The sequence below is a fragment of the Dendropsophus ebraccatus genome, chromosome 2 (assembly GCF_027789765.1).
Source record: "Dendropsophus ebraccatus isolate aDenEbr1 chromosome 2, aDenEbr1.pat, whole genome shotgun sequence".
Taxonomy (NCBI): domain Eukaryota; kingdom Metazoa; phylum Chordata; class Amphibia; order Anura; family Hylidae; genus Dendropsophus; species Dendropsophus ebraccatus.
The window spans coordinates 104,694,225-104,703,599 of NC_091455.1; positions in this window are offsets into that span (position 1 = coordinate 104,694,225).

The following is a 9,375-nucleotide window of genomic DNA, read 5'->3' on the forward strand; positions in this document are numbered from 1 at the left end:
ATAAAAGAAGCGGCCGGGGACCGGAGCACCGTGATGCGGGACCCGCCGCTGGAACCGGGGAGGTAAGTGGATGTCTTTTATTTCAGCCACCTCCTCCCCGGTCCCCCCAAAAAAGTGCCCCCCCCGCCGGAGCACCCCTTTAAGAGCTCCCTGTTGTAGGTGAAAGGGAAAGTCAGGGAGGGGCATGGTCTGCATAGTGAGGTCTACGGCCCTGTACTCTGACCCAGAAAGACTTCCTTACCTACCAAATCATGGCAGATCCACTTCAGGCTGGGGCTTGCAACAGGGGACAGGACTGTGGAGGTAATCTTTCCATAGCTGTAACCCCTCTCCCAGGACAATAGTGCTGCATTTATGTGCCCACATCTGCCCTGCTCATTCCTTCATGCTCCCTGTAGTCTCCATCAGCCCTTATGTTTCCCATTCTCTCCATTCCTGCTATATTGTGCCTGCACTCAGCTATACACACTGCTGCTAAAGTATGCCTGCACTCACACTCAGCTTAACACACTGCTGCTATAATGTGCCTGTGCAACGTCCGCACGGTGGACTGGAGGCTCTATTAGGACCAGATAGGGTGCCGGTGGTGTTGTCAGGGGCAATAGTGTCACGGTGCTTTACTCCTACCTTAGCGGTCCTGGCTCTCCTAAGGCCCCGGGCGGTCGTCACAGCAATGAGGTGGTTGGTTTCCAGTGTTTGGAGACAATGAATAGACTGTGATATAACTGAGGGACTTTACTTTCTGGTTTACACAGTAATACAGCACATTGGAATGGTGTTCAGTCACTCTCCAGTCAGGCTGCATGAAGTGAGCATTGGGTTCCCTCTGCCTTAGTGGTTATAGCCTTTATCTGGCTGGTTAGAATCTCTCCTCTTGCTTTGACTGCTCTGCACTCAGCAGGTTACTTCACTTGAAGTTTTTAGTCAGCACACGACTGCTTATATCTGACTATGATGGAGAGCACGTGTCTGCTCCTCCTCACCGGCTACATCTACTCAACTCCTCTCAGGACCTGTAAGACCTCCTACTGTTGCCTAGGCAACACACTTGAGGTGGAAGGCCGCTGGGTCCCAATGCTCACTGTCAACATGTTGGCAATGCACTGCCACCTGCTGGACACCAGTGATAAAGCATTATACAGTTACTTTCTACAAAGCAGATGTCATATTGCAGATAAAACTTTGTAGTGCCTTGTGGGTCACTACATACCCCCTTAAAGAAGACCCAAGCCGCCCCCGGCTTGTGCTAACGAAACTACCTGTATGTCGGGGCATTGTACCATGTTCCCCCAGGCTTTTGGTGGAGTGCACCTGTAAGGAATGCCTTGGTCCTAATGTAACGTATACTACAGTGTCTATGTTCCTATTGTCATGCGAGCTGGACCTAGAGTGACTAGGCTATTCTTTATGCTGCATGTAGCTCCAATGTTACCTAAAGTTACCACAGACTCATACCCAGTTCCCTGACTATGCTATGGCTAATGTGTTTTACTCTTCTCTCTAATACTAGTGTGCTAAAGGCTAAGACTAGTCTTGAACCTTCCGATGTTTCTGGCCAGGAAACACAGAAAGTGTGGGGGTAATTATCCCAACCACCTAACAAGTTGGCTAATCTACCGTTAGAAGGGTGGCTTAAAGGGGTAGTCCACCAAAAAAATTTTTCTTTCAAATCAACTGGTGCCATAAAGTGCCAGAGATTTGTAATTCACTTCTATTAAAAAATCTTAAGTCTTCCAGTACTTATCAGCTGCTGTGTGTCCAGCAGGAAGTGGTGTTTTCTTTCCTGTCTGACCCAGTGCTCTCTGTTGCCTCCTCTGTCCATGTCAGGAACTGTCCAAAGCAGGAGCAAATCCCCATAGAAAACCTCTCCTGCTCTCCAGACTGGAAATAATACAACTTCCTGTTGGGCATACAGCAGCTGATAAGTACTGGAAGGCTTGAGATTTTTTAATAGAAGTAAATTACAAATCTCTGGCACTTCATGGTAGCAGTTGATTTGAAAGAAAAAATTTTTGGGTGGACTACCCCTTTAATCCTGTTTTCCCTTCAAGATTATCAAGGCCTATAATTGCTCAGAACGCTTTATCGCCAAGATACCTACTAGTGTCAAACTACCAAACTAAGTGTAGGCCTTCACTGTGTCACAACATGCTGATCAATACACGTTTACAAAAATATAAATGAGACGTCTCTAACTTACTACACAGGAAGTAAAAACCAGTTACACTTAATAAACACAGTTATACTTGTTCTTTACTTGGAGCAGCTGGATCATCTTTCAGACACTAGGCAATGGATCGTCTGGACCAATGGGTGAGGACTGCTCGGGGTACCTGCAAATCCTGACTAAACTAAGTAAAGGCAATGCAAAACATTAGTGAAGAGTCCATTTTACCATGAGAAGTCCAACGAAAAATTATAAAAATATGCAAAAATAATGTTGCAACGTATCACTTTTCAGTGCAAAAATGGACACAGAGAGCTCAAGTATAGGTCTGAGTCTCTTCTCTGGGCGGTAAACTTGAACGTTGCATCAACAAGAACATCCTGGGAATAGCATAGTTCTCAAAAATAAGTTATTCCATAGGAAAAACACAAAAATAGAAATAATTGTAATCCACAAGGCGATGACTGCGATCCATAGAGTAAGTTCCTTTCAGGGATAATGAACAGTTCATCTGAACATGAGAAGGGGAAAAGCAAGGGACTTTGGCGCAAACATGGCGCAACTGGGGTGATATCCTGAGCAGATGTGGAGTCTTTTACTTGTTATTAGCTTAAATCAAGAAAGTCTTTGTTGCACAAGATAACTTCCTTGGCGGTGGTAACAGTTCATAATCTCTCAGACGAGCGGGAAGCTTTCCTTGATTCTCCCTTCGGGATCTTCGCAAAGCGTTTTGGGTACTTCCTTCTGGTTCTGTACCTTCTTCTTCCAAGCCATGAAGCGAAGTAGAGAAGTTCTCTGGAGTGTCAATATTTTCAGTTGGTAAAGGAGGCATAGGCAGAGGACTCTGTTGGGTCTCCACTGAAGTAGGGTTTGCAGGCCCTGGAACCAGTATGTTGATATGAGGTTGGAGGAACCACTGGAACGGATCTAATCCAGGGAGTACTTCAGTAGTGGTACTTTGCCGAGGTGTTGTTGCTTGTGAAAAAGGTTCAGGCTCTTTACTTGAATGCGGTTGAGGATCAGGTTCCCTCAAACATTTCTTTAGCCTGTTGCGATGTACTCGCTGAGTACCATGATTTTCACGATAAATTTTGTACACTTCTGGAGAAAAAATATTTTGCACAATGTACGGTTCACGCTCCCAATGGCTATCTAGCTTACTAGTAGGATGATTGTTTTTCAACCATACGGAATCTCCTGTTTGAAAGGGTTCAGCACAGGCATGTAGATCATAATCCTGCTTCTGTTTTTGTTGAGCTTTCTCAATTCTAGAGTCAACAATTTCTTTGGCATCTTCTAGACGTCTCTGATGTTCTTTAACCCAATCTGATTGAGGAAGAAGAGATTCTGAATCTGGCATGGAGATGTCCTGAGCAACGTCTACAGGTAGTCTTCCATGTCTTCCAAACATTAGATAGTAAGGAGTGTATCCTGTGGAACAATGGGAAATTTTGTTGTAAAGGAACACTAGTTCTGGAAGAAACTTTGGCCAATCTGCCTTCTTCTCTGTGGAGAGGGTTTTGACTCTGTTAATCAGGATTTGGTTCACTTTCTCACATAATCCATTTCCTTGAGGGTGATATGCTGTTGTCCTCAGTTTTTTGCAACTGTACAGAGCACACAACTCTTGGAACAACTCAGATTCAAAAGCAGATCCTTTGTCAGTGAGAATCTTGTCAGGGCTGCCATAGGGTAGGATGAAGCTTTTCCACAAGGTGGCAGCTGTAGTTTTGGCAGTGAGATCTTTTACAGGAACAGCTACAACAAACTTGGTGTAATGATCAACCATGATTAAGACATGGGTGTGTCCAGATCGGCTTGGTCCAATTTTCACATGGTCAATGGCTAGAATTTCAAGGGGACTTTTACTCACAATTGGATGGAGTGGTGCACGCTGATCCTGTCTTTCACTCTTGTTCACTACACAAGTGGGGCACTTACGACACCAATCCTCAATGTCAGCTCTCATATTGACCCAAAAGAATCTTTTTCGGATGGTAGTTTCTGTCTTTTGAACTCCAAAGTGGCCAGATTGGTCATGATACATGTCCAGGACGATTTTGGCATCTCTTCTGGGTATCACCACTTGGAAGACTCGTTCATAAGTGACTGGGTCTAGAATTCTGCGATAAAGCAAACCTCTCAACAGGAAGAGGGATTTTCTCAGTCGCCAAAGCCGTGTCAGTTCTGTGTCGGCTGTGTTTTCGGATTCTCTCTGGAACTCGCCCACTGGAGAAGTAATTCAATAGTTCACCGATGACTCTGCTTTCCGCCTGAAGCTTTAGCCAGCATTCTTTTTCAACTGGAGGAACAAGATCACTCTGCTGGGGACTACTGAGAGCGTTATGCTTTATCTGCTGAGCCTCTTGCCGTGCAAATCGAGCGTAGAAAGTGGGCATTTCCACATCTTCCCACTGCTCATCAATGGATTTAAGTTCCTTCTCTGCGGGTAATCTGGACAAAGCATCGGCATTGTCATTACCAGACCGGTATTTGATGGTAAAGTTGAAACTAGCTAGTCGAGAAGCCCACCTTTGTTCTAGGGCTCCCAAGCGAGCTGAGTTCAAGTGCGCCAATGGGTTATTGTCCGTGTAGGCAGTGAATGTAGAAGCTGCTAGATAGTCTTTGAATTTTTCAGTCACTGCCCATACCAAAGCAAGAAGCTCTAACTTAAAGGAGCTATAGTTTTGATCATTTTGCTCAGGTTCTCTCAATGATCGACTTGCGTAAGCGATTACTCTTTTGGTTCCATTCTGTGTCTGGGAGAGCACTGCTCCAAGGCCTTTCTTACTGGCATCAGTGTATAGACAGAAGGGCAGGCTATAGTCCGGATATCCCAGTATCGGTGGTTCAGTAAGCTTACCTTTTAATTGCTGGAATGCAGCTTCTCTCTCATTAGTCCATTCCACAGGGATCCGTGAATTCTGACGATCTTTCGGATTCCCTTTGAGGAGCTCTTGGAGAGGACTAGCTATCTGGGCAAATTTTGGAATGAATCTTCTGTAATAGCTAGCAAATCCAAGGAAACTCTTAACTTCCTTGACTGTTCTAGGTGCAGGCCAATTCTTCACAGGAGCTATCTTGTCTGGGTCAGGTTGCACACCAGCGGCACTCACAACATGACCAAGGTATTTCACTTGTGGTTTCAACAAGTAACACTTTGAAGGCTTAACTTTCAACCCATGCCACGCAAGATTTTTAAGCACTTCCGCCAGATGCTGTAGGTGTTCTTCATAGGTTTTGGAGTACACTATTACATCATCCAAGTACAATAGGACTGTCTCAAAGTTCCAATGTCCTAGACATCTCTCCATCAATCTCTGAAAAGTTCCGGGAGCATTGCAGAGCCCGAATGGCATGTAGTTGAATTCAAAGAGGCCCATCGGGGTAGTAAAGGCGGTTTTCTCTTTGTCCTCTGGTGCCATGGGAACTTGCCAGTAGCCACTGGTCAGATCCAGAGTTGAGAAGAAGGCTGCAGAGCCTAAAGCTGCAAGTGACTCCTCTATCCGAGGCAATGGATAGGCGTCCTTATGCGTTATGTTGTTGACCTTACGATAGTCCATACAGAAGCGGATTGTTCCGTCCTTCTTCCTTACTAGGACTAGGGGAGCAGCCCAGGGACTGTGGCTATCCTGGACAATGTTGGTGGTTTTCATATCTTGGACCATTTTCTTCACTTGTTGGTACATGGAAGGAGGCACAGGCCGGTATCTCTCCCTGATAGGAGGATGCGTACCGGTTGGTATGGTATGCTGGATTAAACTGGTCTGTCCATAGTCCATAGGATGTTTGCTGAAGACTTGATGATGTTGCTTGACTACCTCCAGCACACCTTGAATCTGTTCAGTGGAGGTGGTGTCATCACAGATACTTAGTTCTGACAGCGAGGATTGTGAATCTGGATCTTCAGTTGAATTGCCTGCTGAAGTTTGTTGGGCAGCAGTAACAGACGTTTCAAGCAAATCTTCCTGATGAATACTGTACAAGCTGGCTACTGCCTGATACTTTCTCAAGTCCACTGGCTGGTTGCTAAGGTTCAACAAACGAATGGGTACTTGGCCACGAGATACTGTCACAAGACTTCTAGCCGCCATGACAGGTATGTCATCTCCTATTAGGGTCGGTTCTATCAATGCCGGGTAATCTTGTCCTTGTAGTCCCATGGAAGCTCTACACCACACCATAGTCTCAGTGCCAGGTTGCAGCCGGATTGGTTGAGAGTCTTTGATGCGAGCACGGCATATTTCTCCTTTGATATTAGTGAACCTCTGCTGAGCTGCCAGCACTTTCATAGTTTTATGGATGGCCTTCTGAGAGCCTCTAGGCACATTTAGTAAAGTCTTTCGTAGGGCTTCCAGCACTTCAGTATAGCAATGGCGGAGTACGTTGGTGCCCAAGATCACTGAGAAGTTTTCATCCTCAGGGACCTGAATCACGATCACTCCTTGTCGGGGAAGTTCTGTGTCGCCAATCTGCAAGGTTGGCTCCCAATACCCGTGTATGGGTACAGATTTTCCATTAGTAGCGATGATGTGGAGCAAGGCTTCTGGAGTTTTTGTTAACTGTGCCCCATTACTACACTTTTCAAATGCTGCGGCCCTTATAGTGGTCACTTGAGATCCAGTGTCAATCAAGGCAGGGAAGCTCACACTGTTAATGCTGACTTCGACTGTAGGCCTAGAACCCACATACTTTGGCATCCATGTAGCATCTCTGGGACCTATCGCCTCTCCACCTGAGGGGTGTCCCGCAGCCTCAGGGGATTGTCGTTTAACTGCCAGCAATCTTCCTCACGGTGCCCTTTGCGGTGACAATATTTACACTGTAATCCTCTGGTACTCTGATACCAGGTATCTGAGCGTCTAACCGTTGGTTGCCACTGTCTTTCTCTTGTAGGTGGTGGTGGTCGCTCTCGGTTCCGTATGGGAGGACTTTCTCTTCCTTGTCTAGAGGGGTTTTCTAGTTGATCCATCCGCTTCATCATTCTTTCCATTGCTTTGGTGAGGTGTGATATTTGGTCAGCCAGTGTTGCTTCATGCTCTACTTTTTCCATAGCTTTAGCGCAATGTGAGACTTGAGCAGTCGGGGACTGAGCACTCTGTTCAACCATCAGACTTACAGGTGCTGTTATGGGTGTTGTCACACTTCTGTTATCTTCTTGCCATTCTGGCAGAGATTTCTCCTCTAGTATTTCTATGGCTAGTTCTTTAAATTCTAGGAAAGAAGCATTTGGATGTTGTACAGACAACATTTTCAACTGGCTCCTGTGAGTCTTGTCTAACACACCTTCAATAAACTGTTCACGAAGGGTTTGATCTTGACCTACTGCTTCATGAGGATCGACCCAAATAACAGCTCGCCATGCTTCGTGCAGGGTCAGGGAATAGTCTCTAAGCGACTCCTTGGGGCGTTGTCTCATCCCAAAGAAACGCTTCTTCAGCTCAGAAGCAGTTCTAGACTCAAATGTAACACTCAGTCGGTCTAGAATCTGTTTACTGTTTTGGTGCTCATGTCCAGGCCAGGACTTGACCTCACGGAGTGCAGGTCCTTGTAATTGGTTGATCAAAATTTCAACTTTCTGTTCTTCAGTAACAGAGAACAGTTTAAAATGACTTTGCATTTTTTCTCTAAATTCTTGAAGGGTACCAGGTGTTCCATCATAATGCGGATACCATGATGCGCCTGGATAGTATGGCATACTTATTTGCATAATGCAGCTGGGTGTAATGGGAGCTGAAGAATTGCTGTGGCCCACTTGGGTGTTGTCTTCGCTGTCCAACATTGTCCTCAACATTCTGCACCAGCCTAGCAGATTTAAATTGAGCTAACTTATATTTTTTGGGAGCGTTGCTATGGGCAACGGGCAGGAAATTGGGACGTGGCTCCTTTAAGAATAAATGCAGCAACTTGTTTATGGAAAATGTGCAACTCAGGGAGATAGCTAATACTTCAAACAGACTTTTCCCTGCTTTATTCCCCCAATAGTACTCACTCATGTGTCCACAGCAGGAAATCCTGGACTCCAGGGACTTAGGAGCTTGCTGAGTGTACAGCCTAGCTGGGTTCCTTTCACACAATGCCGGCTGTATTTTTGTGCTCCCCCTTGAAGAAGGTTGGCTCCTCTGGTAAAGCAGCTTGCTGAACTCTTATTTCTGTAAGAGACACTTATAGAGGGGGCTTTAGCATAGACTTTATTCACAGGGAGACTTGCAAGCAATCCACCCAGACACAGCATGTAATACCACAGTCCAGCACACAGCCTCTCTCCATATATGGGCAGCAGGAGGGCAGTCTAATCTCTTAAAATGGCCGATTAACCCCTCTTCTGCCAGTGTGAATTAGTGAATGCAGTATTCAGATGTTTTAAGCAGGTAAAAGTCACTTTTGGGGTTTCTAATCTCAGTCTCTGTCAGGGGGCACCCCTGGATATTAGTAGGGTACTGATGGATCAAGGCGCAGAAGTCTCGATCCTGTTTCGTGACGCCATTTTGCAACGTCCGCACGGTGGACTGGAGGCACTATTAGGACCAGATAGGGTGCCGGTGGTGTTGTCAGGGGCAATAGTGTCACGGTGCTTTACTCCTACCTCAGCGGTCCTGGCTCTCCTAAGGCCCCGGGCGGTCGTCACAGCAATGAGGTGGTTGGTTTCCAGTGTTTGGAGACAATGAATAGACTGTGATATAACTGAGGGACTTTACTTTCTGGTTTACACAGTAATACAGCACATTGGAATGGTGTTCAGTCACTCTCCAGTCAGGCTGCATGAAGTGAGCATTGGGTTCCCTCTGCCTTAGTGGTTATAGCCTTTATCTGGCTGGTTAGAATCTCTCCTCTTGCTTTGACTGCTCTGCACTCAGCAGGTTACTTCACTTGAAGTTTTTAGTCAGCACACGACTGCTTATATCTGACTATGATGGAGAGCACGTGTCTGCTCCTCCTCACCGACTACATCTCCTCAACTCCTCTCAAGACCTGTCAGACCTCCTACTGTTGCCTAGGCAACACACTTGAGGTGGAAGGCCGCTGGGTCCCAATGCTCACTGTCAACATGTTGGCAATGCACTGCCACCTGCTGGACACCAGTGATAAAGCATTATACAGTTACTTTCTACAAAGCACATGTCATATTGCAGATAAAACTTTGTAGTGCCTTGTGGGTCACTACACCTGCACTTACACTCAGCCATTCACACTACTGTATAGAGAAG